Below are 25303 nucleotides of genomic sequence, written 5' to 3'. Positions count from 1 at the left end.
TGTGAAATAGTTCTTACAGTAGGGTCCTCTTTTTGTTTTGTTCTCAGGAGCCTTTCCTTCTAAAGGAATGTTTTCTTTTCTTGGAAAAGCTCAGGAAATGGAGGAGGGAAAGAACATAAATAAAGAGTATTGGTATTTCTATACTGTTCTATCATATATCTGAATTCAGAAGGTGTGAAGATACTTTTCTATTGCTAAGCTTTAGATCCCCTATTCTACTCGATCCCCAAATACAGAGGTTATAGGACCTTTTACATCCCAGGAAAAATCATCAAAGTAAAACTTATAATAGAAAAAGCATATGGGTTTCTGTTTTAAAGAGGAGAAAAGACCAGTTGTGAATTCAAAGATATTTACAGGCAAAGCTATTGTGAGAGATTTTACCAATGAAAGTTAAAGATCCGAAAAATGATTTCTTCTGGACCTATGTTTTCAAATGAAGATCCGGCCATTAGCACACACACTATGCAAATATTTAAGGTAAGTACAATATAGAACAATGTGTAATATTTGCAAAAGAGATGAAAACCATGGGCTGAATGTTTTAAATGCTCATTCTGCAGCTCTGAAATTAGCACTAGCATTTCCAGATCAGGATGGCATTCAACCATACCCAAATCTGATCTGCAATGTTTGCCTCCCTTGAATATGTCATTCCTTCTACCAGTGAGCACTTCTCTTCATGGGAGCCAGGAAGGATAACATTCTGATAAGGGAGAGAAGTCTGAAAACTGTGTTTCTATGAGACTCTCCCCACTCTCTGGAAATCAACACTCTGCCAAGCTGTGCTCGTGGTACTGGAATATAGATCTGAGAAGGTGTTGTCCTTGTCCTCCTAAATCCACAGTACACCCATGCAGATAGACATGCAAGTGGATGAAAACTGTACCACACAGTGGGCGTCTCTACAAGATGCAAGGGAAGCACAGAACAAACATCTCAGTATTTCTCAGGTGTCGGGGGAGTCTGCCTCGTCACAAATTTCATTTGCTTTGATTATCTGCACTGCACATTTTTCAAGAGAGTGTGAGAATTCAAAATAAAAAATGATGCTACAATGCCTTCTTTGATAAAGCGATATCTCAATGTGATATAATAATTTAGACTACATCCATGTAATTTCTTTGCTATTACCTATGCCTCCATATTCTTTACGGGTATTTATGCTCTGCTGTAATTTAATATTCCTTTTGAATAATTGTCATTCCTACCAGTAAACTAATTTGGTGGTTCTCTTGAGGCCAACAGAGCGATTGGTTTTGTTTGATTACTGTTGAAAAAGCAAATTTACTCCAATAGATGGCACTGTGATATAAATTAGTAAAGTTATGAAATTGAAAATGAAAAAAAATGTAATCACTATCTTTTTTTTCCCTCAAGCAGACTTTATGAAGCATTAATCAATTCTGAGAAGCTAATAAAATGCCCGGAAAATGAATCCCAATATATTTAAATTATGGCTGTTTATCAGTAAACAGAAGAAATGCATGGGCTAGCTATTGGAGTAAACCAAAAGGCAAGCTGATCCTAATAGATTTGACTCCTGATAATGTTTGGGGATCTTTTTGATGCAAAGAATACAGTTTGGATTTGTTATTATTTGCAGGATGAATTCCATTATCCTTTTTCTTTCAAGGAGTCAACTTTGACAATCCCCATGTGGAAATCGGTAGTTTTGCAGCAACTTCTTTTGTAAATTTTAAAATCCTGCCAGCTCTTGGCCTGAGACACAGGTCTCTTTAATGTCAGAAGAATGTTTGTCTGCCACAGTGAGCTAACATTTATCTTTGTTCTAAATTAGAAAAACAATAGGACTGAATCAGCTTGACATGGCATTTTGCTGAGCACCACCAGGGATGTTTTCATTGGTGCAGATGAAGAAATAGAAGGAGAGATGAGCCCCCCAAATGAAGCAGGTGCTGCAGTCAGAAAGGCAGTGTGTGAGGTGAGGCTGGCTGGAGACCAGGGGGGTGTTTTCTGATCCTCAGAAACCCTGGATAAAAGAGTGTGGGGAACATTGTGCAGAGCGCTCATTGTCAGTCTGTCTTTTCACAGCAACATTTTACATCAGAAAATAGAAAGCAGAGGAAAGTGAGTCTTATCATGTCCTGATGAGGACACAGAGTGACATGGAAGTTGGTCTTGCTTTAGGGCACAGTCGGTATTTGAGAGGAATACTTGACACAGATACAGATTCAATTTTGTTGTTTTTCATTGTGAGGATCTGTCAGTGATAAAAAAGAGAAAATCTTCACGTTAAGAAGTCTGCTTCTATTTGAGTTGAATGTTTTGCAACATGGGGTGACTTAAGGTTTAGAAGTTATACTCTTGTAAATGAAGCATCCCTCACACATCACCTTCCATGTCCTGGCAAGACCATGGGAGAGAGTGGGAAAGACACAAAGTTAGGACGCATGAATCCTGCCACTTCACATCTCTGGGCCTGGGTTTCCTCCTTTATACAACACGAGGGAAGAAAAGATTATTTCTAGAATCCCTATTAACACTGAAAGTCTATTATCATCTTGTTTTTCTAATGCTGAACATTATAAATGATGTAACACTGAATGACCTCATTACCACAAGTGGTAAATTATATTTTAGAATCAAGGTTGAACTTCTCATTAGTAAGTCTGTGAATACAGTGTGTTCACAGACATCATCAATGTTTTTGGAAGTAAGTTCAATATATAGATCAATTCAACTTCATTTATAGAGTTCGGCTTTGTTTCCCTCCCTCCATGCTGCTCTCCCTCTATCCCTTCTTTCCTTCTTCCCTCAGATATTTATTGATCCATTAGTATGTGCTAGAGACTATATGAGGCACTGGGGATAAGGCAGTTACGAGTCAAACCTCGACATTATCTTTTAGAGCTTACAGTCAAGTTAACAATTAGAACATAGAAATATGTGCTGAGAAGGGTGGGAATATGGACCACCCCATTAGGCTGCATCCATCCAATTTGAAAGCAGAGGCCTCCTCTCTGTGTCAGTTTATTTCTTTACATCTCACCTTCTCCAGGTTTGAGGATGATGCCTTCACATTCCTAAAGACTCTTATGCCAAGGGGAAAAATCTCTCGATACTGTCCATACTCGTTTCCTAGGATTCCGTAACAAAATAACACAAGCTGGGTGGTTGAAACCAAGAGAAATTTATTCTCTCATAGTCATGGAGTCTAGAAATTCAAAATTAAGGTGTCAGCAGGGCCATGCTCTCTCCAAAGCACCTAGGGAAGAGTCCCTCCTTGCTTCATCTGGCTTCTGGTGGTTGCTGCCAACCCCTGGAGGTCCTTGGCTTGGGGCAGCAGAATTACGACCTCTTCCTTCACCTTCACGTAGTCTTCTCCCATGTCTCCTCTGTGTCTTCAGATCTCTCTCTTTACAAGGACACCAGCCACTGAATTCAAGGCCCACCCTACTCCTGTAGGACATCATCTAAAATTGATCAAATCAGCAAATATCCAATTTCCAGATAAGTTCACATTCACAGTTTCCAGGTGGGCGTGAATTTTTGGAGGGTACTATTTAACCCAGTACAAGACTCAGCAGTCTAAGGTAAAAGGAGATATTAAGGAAAAAAGCAGAAGTAGAGAATTTATTTGTTAATATAACACAGATCTTTTTAATGATGATGTATATCATATGTGTTTACTAAGAGGAAATGGAACACAGTTTAGTAAAAACATACGTTTATGCATTTATAATGAATGGTGTTCCCATTTTAATGTTTACAGTACACAATGAATTCACAGAGAGCTGGATTCTGGGCTGATCACAGGAAGTTGCAATCCCGGTGTGTTCCTAAATCTCACGGGGGTTGGTAGCCTCATCCTCACTGCCCACCATGCTAGAGTAGAATGTTCCTTTCATTCCTCTGCCCATCCTTCAGAGAAGACACTAATGAGGTGGTCAAAAGAGAAAGGCCACAAGAAGATGCAAAATGCAAAGTCTGAGCAATCAGAATAATTAGCCTCTGAATTATTGAGAATGTGAAGAATTCTTGACAATATAATGATTCCAGTAGATTTGTTCCAATTTTCTTCAATTCAAAATCAATTTCAAATTTACTTGTCTTACCATTAACGATGACATATTTAATATCAGGGAGTTTAAACAATGACAACACAAAATCCTTTTGTGGTAGATTTGCTGCTAAGCTCTCAAACCACAAATCAAACATCTTAAGACACAATTTATGTTCTTTTCCATTTTTTCAGTCCTTGGAGAATTTTCATTGAGGGAGAATTTGCTTTTGTAAAATACAAGTAAAACTAATGCTCTGAACTTTAAGCTTTTCCTCTTGATAGGTCAGATGCAATTGAGTATGGTCTCCATTCCATCGTTTATTTCTCCCATTTTTCTTCCTTCCTTCCTTCCTTCCTTCCTTCCTTCCTTCCTTCCTTCCTTCCTTCCTTCCTTCCTTCCTTCCTTCCTTCCTTCTTTCCTTCCTTCCTTCCTCCCTTTTTTTTTGCCTTCAGGAACTACAAATGGATTTACAATGAGGGCTGAAAAATCCTTCAGTGTGTGATTTTCTCTGTGAACCTGTCCTAAAAGACTCCAGTAAACAGAATTCAAGCTTTGCATCCAGAAAATGGGAACTATGTGAGGTGATATACTTTTAAAAAACAAATAAGCTTGTCCAAGATAACTCAGGAAGTTCAGGGCATACATGAGAGTGGATAGAGCTTCTTGCTGGCACAAGGGTAGCTGGAGCTTTGGGTGAATTTTATAAACTTCTCAGTTTATCAATTCAAGAAGGTGCCTCCTAGGTACAAAAGCACTGCATGGGGTTCGAGGAAAGCTGGACTCAGTTCTTCACTTACCCCGTCAGCCCAGCAGCTTCTGCCGCTGAAACTCACAAACCTATAGGGGGCAGCACTGGGTCTGACTTTCTTCTTTACCCTTCACTTTCTTTAGTTTTGCTCACTAGTCCTTAGTTGCTGTGATGCTCATTTCCCCGAGAAATGAAAGACATTTTAGAAGTTAGGGAGATACCAGTTGCTTATATTTATCAGTAACCCTTGAGCACATGATGATTTAGCACGTGTCAAGCATCTAGAAGGTAGTAGGCACAAGGAGGCAGTGGAACCCCGGGGTTACTAGTGGAGACTGGCTGGGTTTGGATTCTGACTGGTCCCACCCCTTTTAGTTTTAAGACTTTAGATAAGTTTATGAAAAATTATTATTCCTCCCCAGAAAGGCTGATTTTAGCAGCTGAAAACAGGATTATATGGATTAAAAAGATTAATACATGTAAAGATTATTTAAGTGAAAAGAAATGTTGGGCACACCCAAAATGTTAGAATTAAGTATTCTGTTTTTAATAAACTATCAAAGGAATAAGACACTAAGACACTCATCATAAAGAACACATCATCTCACAAATCCTACTTTAAATATTTTGGAAATAATTATTGAGTAATCTCCAAGGATTAGTAACTGATTTTACTAATGACACAGAGAAAAAAAAAATCAATGAGACAATGTTTGCTCCTACTAATGACTCTTTCTTCATTCATGAACACACAGTTATAATTCTTAAATCTAATTTTGGCAAGTCTGGGTTGAATACATTTGATGTTCAAGGTAAGAAAGAGTCCAAGGGTTTGTACGCTAATTCCATTAGAAATAATCTAGTATTTCATCTGCCTCCATTTTGTATGTGTATGTGTGTGTGTATGAGAGGGAAGGAAGGAAGGAAGGAAGGAAGGAAGGAAGGAAGGAAGGAAGGAAGGAAGGAAGGAAGGAAGGGAGGGAGGGAGGGAGGGAGGGAGGGAAGGAGGGAGGGAGGGAAGGATGGAAGGAGGGGGGGAAGGAGAGAGGGAGGAAGGGAACGGGAGAATGAGAGAGAAAGAGAGAATTTTGAAGGTCTTATTCAATTTTTCTTTTAATCCACTTAAAGTGAATGAGAGAGGCTTCTGGGTTTTTTTTATGACCCTACTGATAATCTCAGTGCTCAGCTCATTAATTTTATACCTAACAAGGTCATAAACATTTTCTGGAACTAAATCTGAGATGATAGTAGGAAGAAAAGTTTCCATTAAAAGAAAAATCCAAACTCTTTTATCACTTAAAGTTTTCTTTTTTTTGTTTGTTTGTTTTTGGAAGTAAATACTGTGATCTCATCTATGGATATCAAGTTTCTCCACATGAAAGATTCACCTGTAAATCTGTATGATTCTTGCAGAAGTTGCCAACTGCAAGCAGGCATAACTTCCGAGTATTCCCCAGGGTGGAGCTCATTGCTGCGGCTCCCCACTGACCATTATTATTCTAGAAAACTTTCTAAAGCCCTGGGTCTGGCCTTCATGGCTGTGGCCTCACAGAAATCTGACTGGTCAGTATGCCCAGCTCAGATTCTGTCTCTATGACAGCTTCACATGGACTGACTGGAGGATGCTGACCTATGGGCCAGAATGCTAATTCCTTCATTTTCTTCATTTGCACTAAAAAGAGAACTGTCCAGGACACAGGGAGGCTGACATCTCCATGACCTGAGTTGTCCCCAACTAATGCCAAATTGTTCTGGAATGCTAAATAATCAGCAGGTGACTTGGTGAATTTGAAATGAGAACAAAGGAAATCTCTTTCCTTACATGTAGGGTAGACTCCAAGAAGTGGATTTACTATGTCAAATGGAATGAACTTGACTAAAATCACTGTATGAAAGGATGTCTTTCCTATCCTTTACTAGCATGGAGCATCCTAATTTGTTTATCTTAAAATTATTTTGAAACCAATCATATGTCATTATACACCTATCATAACGGCTGAAATAAAAATGTAACAACACCAAATGCTGGCAAGGGTGCAGAAAAACCGAAACCTCGTACATTGCTGATGGGAATGTAAAATAGTATAGTCAGTCTGGAAAACAGTTTGGCAGCTTCTCATAAAACTAAATATGCAATTACCGTATGACCTAGCAATTGAATTCTTGGGCATTTATCCCAGAGAAATGTCACACAGCTACTGAAATTACACAAATGTATTGAGTTGCAGTGATGTTGCCAATAATTATTAACTGAAAAATATTCGATTATAAAACTGAATGATAACATTTTCATAAAGCAAAACCAAAAAGGTGTACAATAGATGTATATAAAATTGTCTGAGGGAATATATACCAAAACATTAAGTTGTTATTGGGCAGGCAAATGGTAGGTGATCTCTTTCTGTTATTCTAAAATTGTTCTGTATTATTCTATATTGCTTAAATAATGCAGGATAATAATTTTTGTATATTTCAAAAGGAACTTTTTTATTGTATGTACATTTTAAAATCTTTCCTAGCATTATCTTAAATCATCATTAATATTAAACATCCAACAAATGTCTGTTATCTTTTTTCAAATTAAACTTCTTATTTTGAAATAATTGTACAGTATATTCACATGCAAATATAAGAAATAACACTGGGAGATCCTTGTACCCTTTTCAAAGTTTCCTTTAGTGGTAACATCTTGCAAAATTGTAGCACATCACAGCCAGGATATTGCCATTGATACAATTTGCAGATCTTATTCAGATTTCCCCAGTTTTATTTCTACATCGTGTGTGTGTGTGTGTCTGTGTGTGTGTGTGTGTTTAATTCTACATAATTTTACTATATATGTAGATTCATGTGTCCATTGCCACAAGGATCTCTTGTGTTACCTTGTTATAATCACATTCACCTGCTCCTGCCACACCGATCACAGTCCCTAACTCCTGGCTAATTTAATTCCCATTTCTATAATTTTGTCATCTCAAGAATATTCTATAAATGGCATCACACAGTTGACCTTTTCAACTTGGCTTTTATCACTCAGCACAATTCCCTAGAGACTCATAAAAGTTGTTGCATGTATCAACCATTCATTCCTTTTTTATTGCTGAGTAATATTCCATTGAATGGTTGTACCACCCTTTGTTTATCCATTCATTCACTGTAGGACAGCTGGGTCATCTCTGGTTCTTGGCTATCATGATAAAGCAATTACGGACATTTGCGTACAGGGTTTTGTGTGACCATAATTTTTTTCAGTCAAGAATTATTTTCAACATCACTGCAACTCAATACATTTACCTCAATAGTGTAATTTTAGTAGCTTTTTGAAATTGTATATATACATACATATTTCTATATATTGTGCATATATACATTATACATATATTGTGTTTATATTATATATACTGTATATATTATATACAGTATATATATATATATATACACACACACACACATTGTATATATTATATACACACACATACATATTTCTTTACAGAGGAAGAATTGGTGTGATGGTATAAGAAGCAGTTTTACAATTAGACATAGCCTGATCTCCCATTCTAGTTTGGCTATTTACTGATTGTATAATTCTGAGTATGTCACTCAGCATTTGGCTCAAATTTTTTAGCCACAAACTAATTACAGCTGGTAAATGTGTCCTAAGCTATATAGCATTTGGTACATAGTAGGTGTTCAATTAATCATGACTGCTATTTTTGGAGGTCAGAACAACATTTTTTGGGTATCCACAGAGTAACCATTTTGTGTCATGTTGAGAAGGCAGAGTATTCGATTCTCAGAACAGCAGTGTTTGGCCATTGCCAGCCTCAGTCGTTAGGAGATTATTAATGAATGAAAGGCCACTCCTCTGAAATCTCTGCGCAGTTCTGTTCATATCCCACGGAAACCTTTATTCCTATTTTGGTAGCATGATTTAATGATTCTTTCCAGCACACACCACATACAGACACAAAGTTTTACTTAATTCTTAGAGGAACTACTGAAGGTTGACCTCCTCCTTACAAAAGTTTACTTCCAGATGTTTGACAGGCATTAGTTCCAATTTCTCTGGCATCTTCCACCTTGGTTCAGGACGTCATTAAGTCTCCTGTAGAATGTTCCAGCAGCCTGCTAACTTATATCTACACTTTCCCCAGCTAAGTCTGTCCTCTGCAGCACAGCCAGGATGCACTTTCTAAAAATAAGGATTTTCTTATTTTTATTAGGCAGCTTTTGATATTTGAAACAATTATCCCAGTGAGTAATGCGATGCCCTGTGGGATTATTGTTTGCAAAAAGAGGCTTGTGAGAATTGAACAGGGATGAGATTGTCTTTGATGTTTACATAGAGTGCTTTACTCCCCCATAACCCAGAGTGGAAAGTTCCAAGCCCACTTTGTAAGGTGAAGGGATGAACAACAACTCAGGACATGGTTGGGTGGGCTTTCTGGGAAGATTAGTCTCATGGGACATCACCTTTTCCAAATTATTTCTGAATAGTCTGCCTGCATAGATAACTGTGATATGCTTATTTAGTATGGAAACTATGGGAGAAGACATGAAATGTAGACCACTTCCGAGCATGTATAAAGAGGTCAGGACACTAGATGACAACAACAACGGACAAATATGTTTTGAGCACTGACTTTGAGCAGGTCCTTTCCATATGCTGTCTCATCTAATCCTGAGAGTGATTTTTTTTTTTAAAGATTTTATTTATTTATTTGACAGAGAGAGACATAGCGAGAGAGGGAACACAAGCAGGGGGAATGGGAGAGAGAGAAACAGGCTTCCCGCAGAGCAGGGAGCCCGATGCGGAGCTCGATCCCAGGATCCTGGGATCATGACCTGAGCCGAAGGCAGACGCTTAACGACTGAGTCACCCAGGCGCCCCGCTGAGAGTGATTTTTAAAAGATTTTTTTATTTATTCATTTGAGAGAAAGAGAGAGCATAAGCAGGGGAAGGGTCAGAGGGAGAAGGAGAAGCAGACTCTTTGCTGAGCAGAAGCCCAACGTGGGGCTCGATCCCAGGACCCTGGGATCATGACCTGAGCTGAAGCAGATGCTTAACTAATTGAGCCATGAAGGCAACCCCCTCATAGTGATCTTACAAAGCAAGTATTCTTACCACTCCTAGGAAAACCACAATGTAGAGGCTTGGATACACACAGTAACTTGTCCCAGAGAATCTCACTGGCAGATGTCAAACCCAGGACTCTCTTAACCCCTTGGCATTACACTTCTCTTAGCTTCATCCAGCCTCCTGCAGTGAAATCTTACCTCACAATGTATGTATCCAGTACTTATGTGTGTAAGTTTTCACAATAGTTTCATTCCAATAAATACCTATTGGATGTTTAGAGCCTATCCAATAGGCTTTTCCTCTCTCCAAGGTTTAATATTAAATAGATATTGCTTGTTATTTCCCCTCCTGTATACCTATTTTCTAAATGCAATGGCATTATCAGCCTGCCATGAAATGTGGGTAGGAACAGAAGATGTGAACTCAAAACTCTGGAATGTGCAGACAGGGCAGCTGCATGGGGCATTGGAAATCATCTAGTCCAAAGACTCAATCTTGAAGCAGACATTTCAATATTTTCTCCTGGGCATCATAAACAATTAAAGTAATTAGTTCCACGGTACACATAATAAGGACTAAAATACAGAACCAAATTAAGTAATACATTCCTTTAAATTAAAATTTCTTAGAAACATTACAGTTACATTCTTTCACAATACACAAATATATGATCTAAGCCACAAGCATAAATTTTCATTAATTTGACAAACATTAGAATTGACCTCATAGTTCTTTTGTTAACAACCTTTTTTTTTTAAGATTTCTATTTATTTATTTATTTGAGAGAGAGAGAGAGAGCACGTGAGCCTGCACATGTGCAGGAGCTGGGGGAGGGGGAGGGGGGGAAGAGGAAGAGGGAAAGAATCCCAAGCAGACTCTAAGCTGAGCCTGGAGCCCCAACTTGGGGCTCGATCTCCCCACCCTGAGATCATGACCTGAGCTGAAACCAAGAGTCAGATGCTTAAACAACTGAGCCACCCAGGCACCTCTGGCCATTTCTTTTTTATTGTATGATCTTTTACTATATGTGATTAATAATACAAGACAACTGGGTATAGGTTTAAAGAGTATAGGAAGACTTGTACTTATTTGCCAATAATTTCCTGCCTCCTACCTAGTACCCCACACCAATACAATAAGGACTCAAGCAAACAAACAAATGAACACTTTATGATAAATTTAGTGATAGATCATTGCAGATCATTAATGTTCCATCCTGGTGGAAGCACAGTCTACTTTACCCAATAATCTCATTTTTTAATTGAGCAAAATGAAGGCTAGATAAGGGACTTAATTTGAGCCATTGAAATGTTCTTACTTGTGAAGGTTATTACCATTGGTTTTAGTCCTCTTATTATTTCTCAGGGGGAAAAGATACTTTGTGATACTTCATTACAGTTGTGACCACTTAAAGAACAATTTATATTTTTCTTTCAAAAAAGCAAGATGTGTTTCTTCCCAACACAATTTGAAAAGTGATCGAAATATGCCCAGAAGAAAGTAACAATTATTCTTATTTTCCTACTAATTTTATCAGTAAATTCACTTAGGGCAAAAATGATGGAAATTAAAAAAAAAAGTAAAGCTCTTTTACAGTAGGTTCTAACTATACTAATCACCAAAATTTCAGTGACTTTGTCAAGAAGTTATGCTTATATTTTATGATTTTAACTAATATTTTTACTTACATCAAACAGTATTTTTTGAAAGGGAAATAAAGCCAGTTATAATGACACAAACACTGAACTTCAGTCTACAAATCTCTCCACTTGAGAATTAACCTCTGTGAAAGATAAGCTTCTCGTTAGTGACCTCATTCCTCTGTCAAATACCCAAAGATCCACTACTCAGTCAATGCATGTTATCTTTTCAAATTAAATCCTCCTGTAGTGAGCCTGATAAAGATGATTTAAGTACTTGGAAAAACACGATTTTATCTTTGTTTTCTACATTTTACTGAAATGAATGTACTTCCTCTTCCTATTTGCTTTTTACTTTCCAGCACCATGGTTTAAAGTTGATTAACCACCATTATTAAACTAAAGTACATGTAAATGAGAATAGATTTTCTTCTGAGAGAAAATACTCTTAATCTTCAAAGAAAAAGTATTTTCTGCTACTCAGATCCATATGACAAGATGGAGAAAAATCTGGCCTTTCTGGTAGGAAGTCATAATGAGGCCCAGATTCTTTATGTTACAGGAAAGAGCTGGGATAAAGGAGCCAGTGGAATAGGGATCTATGGTGACATGGAAACCCGGATCTGGGGGTGAAAGAGGAGATTTGGTGCCTGGGAAGCCTTCTGACTGTCAGTCATTGGCATCCCTAGAAACTCCCCTTCTATTAAAAAGGTGTGCGACAAGTAATATAATCCGGTTAATTAGTTGTCATTAGTTACATTAGGACATTATTAGTTGTCTAACTCAAAACAGGGAAACTTCCAGAGAGAATCTTCCATGGTTAAAACTTATTCCCTTACTTACTACTAAGGGGCCAGGTAATCTCTGATCTATGGAGAAACACATCTTCTGGAGTGAAGGGTATACATGGGATTCTTGGTAGAAAGGCTAGCTGCCTGGGCTACAACTCACCCAAAACCAAGATTATATGAAATCAGACCCTGTTTCCCTGGGGAGTGGCATAAGGCATCACCTCTTGGAGTTTGCAAAGCTGAGGTGGATTTCCCAATTGAGCTATATGACAAGCAAGTAGGCGTGATTACCACAGCCAATAGTTCTGAGAAAGTAAATATGAGGAGAAGCTGATAGAGCCGAGTTTTAACTTCAGAATGACAGGGCTCTGTGGAACAGAGTGACATCAGACGCTAGAGAGTCAAGCCAGGCAGCAACAAAGCCAAAAGCAGAAAGTACAACCGAATCAGTTGACATGGTGTCTGGTTAATCACCCCTTTCATCTCAGTACAGGCAAACAAAGTAACCAAAGACAGAAATGAAGCAGAGGGAGAGGGACTAAGAAGTACGAGGCTGATCCAGATTTTTCTGCAAAATAACCCTCTTTTTTATAGTGACCCTAAGGAACAAGTGGGGAAGGGAGGGCTGGAGAGGAGAGGATAGGTCACTCTCTGCAAAGGCAGCCTGCAGGGAACCACAAGCCACAAGAGAGAGGTAACATCTTATTCCAGAATGAAACTTTGAATGAAGCATTCATTTTATCCAAGTACTGGTTGGAAATATTAAAAAGGGCATTTTTCTTGTATAGGAAATGTAGGATTGCATCATTACTTAAGAATGAATGTGAAAAACTTGTATGGGATCTACTCAAATTTCCATCCTGGAATGGGGAAAAATTATTTCCATTATTTAACTCAAGTTAAAGTAATGGTGGGAGACGACAAAGTGAAGTTGTATTTTGTTGTATTTTATGAGTTATCATTAACGATTGTTACAGAAGGAAGAAAGGAAGGAAAGGGAGAGAAGGGGAAATGAGGAGAAAGAAGGAAAGCATATAGATAAATTTTCTTTGTTTCTTATCACACATGGATTCAAACTGAGTGCCAAAGGGTTGACTTGTCAAAAGTTTCAGAGTAAATCTATGAGATCTATTTTATATCCTACATTCTATTCTATATCTGTGATATCCTGGATAAAGCTCACATCCCCTTATACCTTAATCTTACTTTTCTCATTCTGAATCTATTAAGATTTGAAAGAATAATACTTAAAGGAAGCCAGAAATAAATAATGTATGGGAATTCAGACTTTCCATTTCCCCCCCAATCTTCTCTGTGACTCATAATTTTAAGACAATCCCAGTTTAAAATACAGTAAGCATCAATGAGCTATTAAATACACTCTAAATGTATCAGAAACTAATTCTTCCAGCTGGTAAGAAACCCAAATATACCAAATTAATAGTTTAGTTCTTCCCAGGAATCTATGGTACATTAACAACAAAACATGCTTATAGAAAATGTAGTTTTGGGGGTATTGGAGAATTATCCCAATGAGCAGTGCTATAATTCGAATTATGAATTAAAATAATAATAGTTCCTCTGAGGACAAGAAAAAAAAAACACCCTCTTTTCTGAGAATTTGTTATGATTTCAATCTGAGCTTAAAATTTTTTCCCCATAGTCAAAGAGAGGGAAGGAACAGTTTATCAATAATAAACTAGGAAATAAATTATAAGAAATGCTCAGAGTTAAAATCCCAGATGTATAATTACCAACAGAGAAATTCAGAGAGGAAGAACTATGCATCCTCATTCTATAGATTTCAATCAGCATCAGGTTGAGGAAGAAATTTGAGATGATTGATGGGCTAATAGGTCAAAAACTATTGGTTAGTCAAATGCTATTATTAAGGTACTACATTATGACCTGTTCTGAATTAGGGTATTGCACAAGCAACGGAAAGAAAAGACATCATCTTATGCTACTGAGGAGCCTACAGGACAGTTAGGAAGAAATAAAGCTCTATTTATAGTTTAAGTCCTTGATGAAAGGTTAGGATGTGTGCCTGTCAAATATAATGCTGTGGGAATTCTGGAGGATAATGAGAGCCAGTTAAAGAGGCCCAGGAAGACTGTCATCATGAGAGAGGGCTTTCTGCAGTGTTGTCTGGTTTGAAGAATGACTACAGTAAAAGAGTAAACTATTTTGTTCAGTCATGCTCGTGGAGGTTTTATAGGATCTGATGTGGTCACTGTCCCACCCACACCTCTAATCTCCTCAAAAGCACAGAGGAAAGCCCACGATGCTGGATTCCATATGTTCTCCTCCATTTCTGCATAATCTCTGCACACGTGTGGAACAGGTTTAAAGTAATAAAGCCCTTTTCTTTTATCCTTATGCCAACTCCCTGTGCATTGGATGGAGTGAAGGCCCAGGAAAAATGGTATCCAGCATCACTCAAGATGGATTGCAGTGGAGAATGTGGGGAATGGGCTTGCCCCGTGTGGCTCCGAGACTGATCAGCAGCCACAGACAACACTTAGAAAGCTCTCTGTAAAGACCTGAATTCAATTGCCCCGTCCCAACACCTGCAGAAAAAGTAATCTGCTGATGTGTGCATGGATGTGTGTGTGTATACTTAAATGACTGGTTAATATTTGCAAAAATGCCAGACACATGTATGTATACTCTCTATGGTCACTTACAATAATAGAATATATACATTTAATTAAATTATGGCAAGTCAACTGCCATTTGTACGGTAGATGCCTCCAGATTTTAAGAAGCCTTAGGCAGGAAATCAACAATGAAAACTTTTATGTGGATGACACAATAGAGTCCTTTTCTTCTTGGTATCCACTGTGGCACTTCATAAATCCTACTGCACTACCCGCTAAAGCTTCTGAATGACAAACTCAGATTCCTGATCGTAAAAGTTACAGAAAAGTAATTCATTCAGAGCATGCTTGTGCAACACACAAAGTTATAATTTAAATCTATTAGTGTAATTAAGATCTTCTTCGTACTGTCATGCAGACTGAGAAACAGCCACTTCTCCAATGAGGAATATTCTCCAGCTCATTCTGACACAGTTAGAATGCAACTGTGTACTCTTAATAATGAGAAAAACGTATCAGTAGCTTCACACTGAAACCTATGACACTTCTCTTCTCCTCTCTACCTTTCTTGCATTGGTAAGCATCCTCTATGCCTGCTTTCCCACATGCCATCCCTGGCGTCGGCATGACCTCCTCAAGCCTGGAAGTCACTCTCTCTGTCTCTTCCTTCCTTTCCCAAAGCCCCCTTCTCCCCTCAGAAATTCTTCCAAGGTCAGCCCTGGCCCACCAGCCCTGCCAAAACATCCCCTAGCTTCAATTCTCTTTCTGCAAATGCCAGTCACTTGCATATACCTAGGTGCCATCTCTCTGGCTTTCTTGGTTCTCTTACTCTATGTGTTTTCTTCTCTTTTAGCTCTAATTATCAAAGTGCCTTTCTCTGACAGATCCTGTCTCTTCAGGATGATGTGCAGTGATCTGTTTTAGGCTGTGTCCTGTCATGGACACTTTGCTGGGGACAAGGACACAAATGTATGTGAGCAGTCTATTTCTCCTTTCTCAATGTATGTGGGCAATTACTGTGTGTGTTCATGGCTGGTGAATTCCTTAGGGCCGTAAGTGCATTTGCCCCAGTATAATGCTTCCCACGAAGCAGTTTGGACTACCACCTGAGTTTCTTCTACTCTGTTTAGTCACAGCTTCTCATCTGAATGTCTAGTTCTTTTTAGGGTCCTACTGTCAACTGGTTTTGGCTTGACCGGGCTTCTTGCCTGAAACCCTAATTTTCTCATAGCGCCAGATCCTTTTTCAGAACTGTAAAACCAAACATGCTGTAGACTTTTTCTATGACAGGAGATGGCCCAGGAGAACAGATTTCTTGAAATGCATATCAGATGTGGTGATGATGGCCACCACCGGGAGTTCTGAGGTTACTTTACGCAAGATTCGAGTTCTGAGGTTACTTTATGCAAGATTCGAGTTCTGAGGTTACTTTACGCAAGATTCGAGTTCTGAGGTTACTTTATGCAAGATTCGAGTTCTGAAGTTACTTTATGCAAGATTCTCATGGCTGTTGTCATTGCTCCCTTTGTCTTTCCTATTATCGTACCAGTGACATTGTTGGGGTACAGATGTCCTTCCCTCATCCCTTTTTAACCTGGAACAAATCACTGGTAGGTCACTGCAATCACTCAACCATCATTTCTACAATAACCACCTATCTAGTTCTAACTCTTGTGTGTTGAGTGGATCATTTTGTATGGATGCTTCTGGAACTGCAAAGAGGACTTAACTGAACAAGAACTTGCCCATCGAGCCCACATTTGCAGTGGGCACGGTTCTTCAGGAGCTGCCCGATTAATCCAGGCTGACTCTTCCTGCTGGTCAGCCCCATGTGGCTGGTATCTCCATTGCAGTCCATGCAGAGCAGGGGGACAGAAGACTACACCACAGTGGGTGGTGGGAAGAAAGTCAGCAGGTAACATTTTATGTGACCTCTCAGGCTGACTCGCACGGATGTCCCCAAGGAACTTAAAGAAGCCGGGTGTTGTGGATACTTGGGTGGGTTGTTAGATTCACCTCATGCTTGTCTCCCTCTAAGAAATGTAGCAGTATTTCCCAGAATGGTGTATCCAACTACACTTGTGTGTTTTCTCCTTTTATTCCATTCATATGTACATATGTCTTCAGTGATGCAAAGCAGTGCGTATTTCTTTTCTCAACTATATATTTTTTTAAATAATTATTTTTATTTTTCATATATTTAGTTATAGGAGGTTTAGAAAGCAAAACCTAATTAATGTCAAAGCAAAAGGCTGTTTGCCAGGAGAAATAGGAATATGCTGGTCACTATAGAGCTGCATGTGCGAAGCAATGAGAGGTACTTGCCACGTAATTATGCAACAGGTTGGCTCAAGCACACATACATTTGTTAACAAATGAAGATACTGTAAAGTTATATTAAACAGCCAATTACCTGAATGGAATTTTTCCTGTGCAGAGAAGAAACACAATCAACGCAAAATGTCATATGACGGCCCAGAGAGATAGTTGAAGATATGCCAGTGTGGTTCAGTCAACGAAGATAAAATCTAGTGATTCCACTCTGCAGGGAGCATGAGTAGAGTAGAATATTCACATGATTTAAGTCAGCTGTTGACAGAAGCTAAAAGTAAAATGTTTCCTGGGGGTGCCTGGGTGGCTGAGTCAGTTAAGTGTCCAGCTATTGACCTCAGCTTAGTTCTTGATCTCAGGGTAGTGAGTGCAAGCCCCAAGTTGGGCTCCACACTGGGCATGGAACTTACTTTAAAAAAATAAATTAATAAAATAAAATAAAATAAAATGTATCGTACCAGGCAGTGTATGTTTTGGAGGATGGAGCATGTTGCTAGAAGGCATTCTATGCTCAGCTCTCCCATGTCATCCTGACATAGAGACATGTACCTCCTAGTGCTGTTCTGTGATCAAATGAAACACAGGCACGAAATATGTATAGACCATAGTAAGTGCTCTGTAAATATTTATTCTCTCCACATCACCATGCAAAATTTTAGCATTGGAGATTGGTCTGTAGCCACAAAATGGCTGACCAACCTTCTCAAAATGTGTTTGAGGCAGTGTGGTGTAATGGAAGGATACCTGATTCTAACACTTATTAACTCTGTGACCTTGGACGTGCTTCACTTAATGCTTCCTTAATCTTAATTTCTCTTTCTTCAAACAGTAAATTGGATACTTACCCTGCTCTGCCAGGAGGATCAGTATTGAGTAAGTCAGGTTTCTTATAGAATGTTCTGGAACTTAGTAGCATTTAGTAAATATTAGCAGCTTTTTTATTGTTATGATTATTGTGTTTACTATTTTTTTCATCAAAACTGAAGATATTCCCCTTGACAGAATACATCCTAAATGGCAGTATTTTCTGTGCCCTAGAATGTTTGTAAAGATAAAGTAACTCATGAAAACTACTAACTCATAAAATATGGTAAGCCTGAGTTATAAGAAAAATGATGTCCACGTACTACATGGAGCACTGGGTGTTATACGCAAACAATGAATCATGGAACACTACATCAAAAACTAATGATGTAATGTATGGGGATTAACATAAGAATAAAAAAAAACTAATGATGTAATGTATGGTGATTAACATAACATAATAATAAAAAAAGAAAAAAAGATGTCTAGCATCACTCTAGGGGTCCTTGTTTTTCTGTGCCCAGGACATACCCATCTTTTTTGCAGATACCATTCCTTTCCCAAACCCTATGTCCTCCAAACCCTAACATTTTCTTTTCTTTTTTAAAGATTTATTTATTTATTAGAGAGAGAGAGAACAAGTCAGAGGGGCAGAGAGAGAGAGGGAGAGAGAATTTCAAGCAGAATCCTCACTGAGCATGGAGCCCAGCATGGGGCTCGATCTCATGACCCTGAGATCCCGACCTGAGCCAAACCAAGAGTTGGACATTCAACTGACTGCTCCAGCCAGGTGCCCTTAAACCCTAACATTTTCATTACCAGTCCCTGTTAAAAATGCTTAACCTTTTCTCATGATCTGCTTCTACAGTGGGAAACATTTTCTTTCTCCTTGAAGGAAAATACCAGTGAGATAGAAAGCGGACGGGGAGACCCACAGTTCTGTTGGGATATTCTGGAACCCTGCTGCTCCTCCTGTGTCCTCACAGTGCCTTACTTAGGTAGGGGTGTGATGCAAAACAACTCAGGTACAACAATCCTCCACTCCACCAGTGAAAACCCTTCAGAAGCTCCTCTGGACCTAATGGATTTCACAGGCGTGTGTGTGTGCGTGTGTAAGTGTGTGTGTTCATTTGTGTGATATTTATTTAATATGGATTTTAATATATTTCTTGGCCTGTTTAATCTCTGTCCTGCCCCCCTATTCACATTCAAGCACTTTCCCCATTTCAACCCTCTCTACCAATAATTACTTTCTATAGTGTATTCACTTTATAAATCATGTTCACATCCCTGAGTACCTTTGATCTTCCTGGCAGCTCTTTGAGTTTGGCAGGGTAACAATTATTTTCTCCTTTCATGGAAGGAGAAACTGAGGCTCAGTGATACTAGGGCTTTCTGCAAAGTTAAAGAGTGAGGGTATATTTAGGCTACATCTCAGACTTTGGTCTCTTAGCCCACATCCAGGTCTGTTTATTCTAAAATGCAGTTTTCAAAGTCTCTGTTTTTCTAATCACCTTTATTACTACTGCCTGAGGAAATCTGTTTTAATTTTATTTCCTCCAGAGCAGAAGTATCATTTCCTGTTTATAAATTTAATACCATAATTTATATTATGTGTTCTTTAGGGCTTCATTCACTCATTATTTCATTAATTCAATCAGTCATTCTTTCACCAAGTATTTATTAAGTGCATGTACAGACCTGGTATAAAGTTCTTCAGAAAAGACCTTAATAACCTTTGAGCAAGCAACCTTATTTAAGAAATCACTGTGTGGGTAGCATAGATATTTTAACAATATTTATTCTTCCAATCCATGAGCATGGAATGTTTTTCCATTTCTTTGTGTCTTCCTCAATTTCTTTCATAAATATTCTGTAGTTTGTAGAGTACAGATTCTTTACCTCTTTGGTTAGGTTTATTCCTAGGTATCTTACGGGTTTTGGTGCAGTTGTAAATGGGATCAACTCCTAATTTCTCTTTCTTCTGTATCATTGTTGGTATATAGAAATGCAACTGATTTCTGTGCATTCATTTTATATCCTGCCACGTTGCTGAATACCTGTATGAGTTCCAGCAATTTTGGGGTGGAGTCTTTTGGATTTTCCACATAAAGTATCATGTCATCTGCAAGAGTGAGAGTTTGACTGCTACCCAGAGAAATCTACACATTCAATGCAATCCCTATCAAAATACCATCGACGTTTTTCACAGAGCTGGAACAAACAATTCTAAAATTTGTATGGAACCTGAAAAGACTCTGAATAGCTAAGGAATGTTTAAAAAAGAAAAGAAAAGCGGCGGCATCACATTAACAGACTTCAAGCTCTATTACAAAGCTATCATCATCAAGACAGTATGGTACTGGCATAAAAACAGACACATCGATCAATGGAACAGAATAGAGAGCCCAGAAATGGACTCCCAACTCTATGGTCAACTCATCTTTGACAAAGCAGGAAAGAATATCCAATGGAAAAAAGACAGTGCTCAGTGTTCCATATCCTGGCCTTAACATTTACTAATTTTGTGATTTTGAGTAAGATACTTAATCCCTTCTTTGTATTTCTATTTTCTTATCTGTAAAATGGAATTATTAGTAATAGTTCCTACCTATATTACCTATAGAAGAAACCAAGATATTATGGATCAGAGGCCACCAGGGGGGGAAAAAAAAACCAGAAACTGAAACAAAGCTACAGTAAAATAATACTTCCTTGGCTGATAAAAACCACAGTTTTGTTCATTTAATCATAGATATCCAAAGAGAATGCAATCCCCATCCCACAGAGACTCACTTGGCTGGAGGTCCTCGCACATAGCAAGCTGTAGTGGGTCTGGAGAGCTGGCCACAGTGAACTCACCTATCTTGTGTAGTCAGCTGCTACTTGATATTGTTGGGAAGTCCGCCCTTATCACTTTCCTGCAGGTCACCATAGTGCTAAAAAAAATAACAATAAAAGCAAAAAAAAATAAAAAATTCTCATAAACATATGGTTTACGGAGAATGTTCATCCCCTAGGCATCTCTGTTGGAAAAACATTCCATAAATTATCTACATCAGAAGGTTGCCATGAGGTGTAAATAAAATGATGAATATAAAGCAGTGTGAACCCTTTGACGCCCAGTCAATAGAATGCACCAGAATTTCTGTTTGTGAAAGGAGATCTTTGTAGCTATAGGTGGAAAAAAATTAGTCACCATTTATGCTGTTGCTCAGTAAGTTCCTCTTAGGTAAACAACAACAGCAAAATCATTATTAAAAGTATTGTTTCCTGCTGTATGTGCTACAAGAAGGCCTGTGTTCTGAGATACACTGCTCTGGATTTGCCCTTTTGAGGGAAAAGTAACTTCTAGGTTGGGATGAGATGAAAATACATCTATGCATCTCTCTTCTACCCAGCACTTAGGACAAGCGCATTGTCATCATCATATTTCTATGCATTCCTCCCGAGTAAAGCAAGTTTAGGCCTTTTCTCATGTAACCACGCTTCTGCCTTATCTTCCATTTGCTTCACCAGGAGCAAGAAGGTGATGCAAGGACAGAGGAAGAGAGATACAGATGTGAACCAGACAAGGGCGCCCCCTTAAGGTAGGTGGTCATTTCTTTATTCCGTGAACCTTATGATGTGCCCAGAAGACGAAAAGTTTCTGTCTGTGCAGAGTTGACATTCTTGCAGAGAAACCTATGGTATAAACCTTGCCAACCACGATCTCTAATATATCGAGGTGGAATATAATTTTGATTCTGGAATAGAAAGTTGGATGTGAACAAACAATGCTTTGTCTTTTGTAGGACACTGGAACACATAAGGAGCTGCTCCGTTAGTCCAGTCCTGACCTATTCTTTGCCGTTCAGACAGAAAGCTGACTTGGGAAGGAATTTTCTGCTTTCCTCTGCTGTTCCTGCAAATGGACAGATTTTAAGGGTTGACCCAGAGTGATGTGTGGCACTGGGGACTCGCAGTGTACTAAGGAGGGGAACCCAATTACTTTCTATAGCAAAACCCAATTCTTCTGGATCCATTGCTCTAAAACCAAGAGTTATATGGCTTTGTTTGGGAATTTCCTTTTCTCCAGGCAAAATGAGCTTCATATTCTGAAAATGGTGCTATGAGGCATAGCACTGTGACGAGGTGTGAGGATGAAAGTGATATAACTTTAAAACAGTACTATGCCTGCTATTTGATAAGAACCCAATAAATGGTAGCTAATACTATTGCAACCCCCCCTTTTATTTGCTTAGCAATTTTGCTTTTCCGCTTCTTCCCCATTCAAGCAGTATTGAGATATATTTGGCATTTAACATTGTGTAAGTTTAAGGTGCACAACTTTCGATTTGATAGACTCATATATTGCAATATGATTGTCACCATAGAGTTAGCTAACACATCCATCAAATTATATAATTATCATTTCATTTTTTGTGGTAAGAACATTGAAGATCTACTCTCTTTGCAACTTCAAAGTATATATAATACAGTATTGTTAACTATAATCACACTGTTGTACATTAGATCCTTAGAACCTATTCACCTTCTCCCTGGAAGTTTGTACCCTTTGACCAGCATTTCCTCAATTTCCCTTGCCTCTCTCAGCCTTTGGCAACCACCAGTTCTACTCTCTGCTTCTATGAGTTCAGTGTTACTGTATTATTAGATGTCACATACGAGTGAGATCATACAGTATTTGTCTTTTCCTGTCTGACTTATGTCACTTAGTATAACGCACTGAAGGTCCATCTGTGTTGTAGCAAATGGCAGGATTTCCTTCTTTCTCATGTGAATCATGTCACTTTTGCAGAAAACAGTGAGATTTAATTTCTCAATTTATATACCTATTTCTGCTCCTTTCTTGTGGAAAAAGTTTCAAGAAATGTTATTTTCTTCTTTGTCTCTTCTGATATTAATTGAACTAGTCCTGCTTCCTCTCTCACATAAATGTATTTTCTCTCTTGCCTTCAAGGATAAAAATTCAGTGAACATAAAATAGTAATTTGTTAGAAAACACTTGGGAAAGGATTTCCCACCTTGGGGCTGATGCAGCTGTTTTGTCACATGACTGACGTGGCTGTGTCCCTGTGCATCCAGGGGTAAGCTCCGTTCTCGAAGTACCCTGAGTAGGGAAATGGGACAGTTGTCCAACATGCCATAATATTTATTGTTTCTGCATGTTCTGGGGGAAATATGTCTTAATTCCCAGAATTTCTTCAATATTTGAAAGACAAAACAAAGACAAGTGCAAGGGTGTTTCTCTAAGACATTAAATCAAATGCAGTTAGTGATAATACAAGATTCTGAAAAGGTTTTCTTGTCCCATTAAAAATTGAAATATTAGTGATATGCAAGGAAGTATACTTCTATTAGGAACAGCAATGACAGATGATATCTGCAATAAAGATATTATGCAGTGCATGTATTTTCTGTTGTTTAAGAAATAAGAGTAATTATAGAATAGCTCCTTCTAAGATACAAACACATTTATTATTAATTGATGATCACAATTTATAGACTGAATGAATTCCTGGAATCTTTATTCAGGTTAAAAATCTGAATAATAAAGCAAAAATTCCTTTCCACACGCAAGAGAGAGGCTTAATAATTCCACAGTCAATCTTTGAATTTTTAGAATTTCTGATACATTTATGTAGTCCTTTAGATGGGTAAACATTCCTTTAGAACCCAGAAGTTTTGGGAGCTCTCCTTAATGCAGCATGAAGCACTTCCCCTAGTTTGAGCAAATGGTTATTCTGCACAAAGCCATTAAACTTCAGGGACTAGACAGAAAAAGGCAGATCTCTGGGCACCAGGTTGGACTAGGAAATACTGGAGCTATTAGGGAAGATACCAGCTTGTCAACCTTGCCCTCTTGGTTCTAATCCCTTCTGGCCACATACAAACTTTTACACAGAAAAAAAATTCCTATAAGTGGGTTGTTAAAAAATAGAAAGTAGGGGGGCACCTGGGTGGCTCTGTTGGTTAAGCGTTGGACTCTTAGTTTCCACTCAGGTCATGATCTCAGGGTCGTGAGATTGAGCCTTGTGTGAGGCTCTGTGCTCAGTGTGGAGTGGGCTTGTGATTCCCTCTCCCTCTTCTCCTGTCCCTCCCCCTGCTCGGGCTCTCTCTCAAAAAAAAAAAAAAAAAAAAAGAAAATAGGACTTGCTTTACTGGTTTTTATTTGTGTCCCAAAATTTTGGAAATGGACAGAGTCACCAAGTCTAGTTATCTATACATACCTGTATTTGTCTCTGATTTAATTATGCAATATAATTGTGTGTATATAATTGCATACACATGCTAGTGTGATCATAGTATACATACACCCTGCTATTATTATCACTTTACATTTTTTTTACTTTGTTTGAACCTCCCTCTCTACTTCCTTTCTTCCCAACTCCAAACTTGCCCTTCACTACAGCCAGATAAATCATAATTCATGTCAATAAGCTAATATATGTAACGAAATCAATATTTATTCATATATAACAGAATATAAAATATATAATTATATATAATTAATGAACATAAATATATCTCTTTATTTGTACATACACTGAAGTTAATAAGATCATTGTTCTTTGCTTGTCTTTCCTAGTGAGGCCCTATTATATAAACTTTCGTGTATTTTGTTTTAATGACTACATACTATTCAATATCACTGTGGTGACTGCAGCATGTTTTATTCTGACAATCTCCAGTTGATGGACTTTCACTGGTCTTCTCATTTTTCCCTCTACAAACCAATGTTTTAATAACGATTCTATCATGTATACTCTGACACATTTGCGTTTTCATTTTGTGGAAGAGATTCCCAGGGGTGAGATTTCAGGGTCAAAGGAAATGTTTAATTTCACGTTTTCATGGATGTTGCTAGACTGTTGTCTAAAAACTCTGTAACAATTCACATTCCTGTCAAAATGTATGAGGGGATGTTTTTGTGGCACTCTTGACATCACTGTGTAATGCAGAACTTTAAAACTGTTACCAGTTTTTTTAAATTTTTTATTGTTATGTTAATCACCATACATTACATCATTAGTTTTTGATGTAGTGTTCCATGATTCATTGTTTGTGCATAACACCCAGTGCTCCATACAGAACGTGCCCTCTTTAATACCCATCACCAGGCTAACCCATCCTCCCCTCCCCCCCCCAGAACCCTGTTTGTTTTTCAGAGTCCATCGTCTCTCACGGTTCGTCTCCCCCTCCGATTTCCCCCGCTTCATTCTTCCCCTCCTGCTATGCGTTATGGTATTGTTACTTTGATTTGCATGTCCCTGGATA

At 38.3% G+C, this 25303-nt stretch overlaps 2 long non-coding RNA genes across 2 annotated transcripts in view; one reads left to right on the top strand and one right to left on the bottom strand.

Annotated features, from left to right (window-relative positions):
- Positions 1-25303, bottom strand: part of LOC129046092 (uncharacterized) — a 217818-nt gene that overhangs the window by 168646 nt on the left and 23869 nt on the right. The window contains exon 2 of the long non-coding RNA XR_010405387.1: positions 20819-20961. This is a non-coding gene — a long non-coding RNA (uncharacterized LOC129046092). The remainder of the gene's footprint in view (positions 1-20818; positions 20962-25303) is intronic.
- LOC135361832 (uncharacterized) lies at positions 21137-23380 on the top strand. The gene is made up of 3 exons (XR_010405971.1): positions 21137-21239; positions 21542-21612; positions 21817-23380. It is a non-coding gene; the product is annotated as an uncharacterized LOC135361832 (long non-coding RNA).

This window comes from Mirounga angustirostris, unplaced genomic scaffold (assembly GCF_029215605.1).
Source record: "Mirounga angustirostris isolate CCGP_5_RB_7025 unplaced genomic scaffold, mMirAng1.0.hap1 SCAF_10, whole genome shotgun sequence".
NCBI classification, from domain to species: Eukaryota; Metazoa; Chordata; class Mammalia; order Carnivora; family Phocidae; genus Mirounga; species Mirounga angustirostris.
This window is presented reverse-complemented; position numbering and strand designations above follow the sequence as displayed.